This window comes from Sapajus apella, unplaced genomic scaffold (genome assembly GCF_009761245.1).
Source record: "Sapajus apella isolate SASKATOON/1434 unplaced genomic scaffold, GSC_monkey_1.0 scaffold135, whole genome shotgun sequence".
Lineage (NCBI taxonomy): Eukaryota > Metazoa > Chordata > Mammalia > Primates > Cebidae > Sapajus > Sapajus apella.
Genome location: NW_022437075.1, coordinates 831,530 through 832,712, shown reverse-complemented (window position 1 = coordinate 832,712; position 1,183 = coordinate 831,530). Strand labels below are relative to the sequence as shown.

The window sequence follows — 1,183 nt, the reverse complement described above, 5'->3', positions numbered from 1 at the left end:
TCGATCTCTTGACCTCGTGATCCACCCGCCTCGGCCTCCCAAAGTGCTGGGATTACAGGCGTGAGCCACCGCGCCCGGCCGATGAATCTCATTTTTGGGACAGAACTGTCAGAGTGATCATCCTAATCATGTGAATGTACTGATCTTAATTCTATCTCTCCTTAGATATCATTACTAAAACTTTTCTGAAGCCTTAATTTTTTTTTTCAAGTTTCAATTAAACAACTGTTTTTCAAAATTTAAAAAAAATGAATTTCAACACATTAAACAAAGACAGTGAAGCTGTTTTTTCCTAACACGTACAATGTACTAATATGCTACATACATGTATAGAACTTAAAAAAAATCTAGGACAAAAAAACCGTATCTTTTTTTTTTTTTTTTTTTTTTTTTTTGAGACGGAGTTTCGCTCTTGTTACCCAGGCTGGAGTGCAATGGCGCGATCTCGGCTCACCGCAACCTCCGCCTTCTGGGTTCAGGCAATTCTCCTGTCTCAGCCTCCTGAGTAGTTGAGATTACAGGCACGGGCCACCATGCCCAGCTAATTTTTTGTATTTTTAGTAGAGACGGGGTTTCACCATGTTGACCAGGATGGTCTCGATCTCTTGACCTTGTGATCCACCCGCCTCGGCCTCCCAAAGTGCTGGGATTATAGGCGTGAGCCACCGCGCCCGGCCTAACCGTATCTTTTTAAAGCAGCTTTTGCTCCACTTCATATAGGTTCCTACAAATCGTATTTTCCCCAAACATGAACACAACATTTGATCTGTTCATTTATTTTACTTTATAAGGAATTGATAGAAACATAAGTTTACATATACCTAAAAAGTGGCTGTCCCACATATGACAGTCCAGAATTTACTAACTGCATAGGTTTTCTGGCTATTTCAAGCATACATAAAAAGAATTACAGACAGGACAAACATTTATGATTTTTGCAAATTAAGGCACATCAATTACAATCTTTTTTTTTTTTTTTAGTTTAAAAATCTTCATTTGGCCGGGCGCGGTGGCTCAAGCCTGTAATCCCAGCACTTTGGGAGGCCGAGGCGGGTGGATCACGAGGTCAAGAGATCGAGACCATCCTGGTCAACATGGTGAAACCCCGTCTCTACTAAAAAAATACAAAAACATTAGCTGGGCATGGTGGCGCGTGCCTGTAATCCCAGCTACTGAGGAGGTT

General features: G+C 41.4%; 1 pseudogene; it reads right to left on the bottom strand.

Annotated features, from left to right (window-relative positions):
* LOC116539998 overlaps positions 1 to 1,183 on the bottom strand; it is a 5,746-nt pseudogene that overhangs the window by 2,076 nt on the left and 2,487 nt on the right.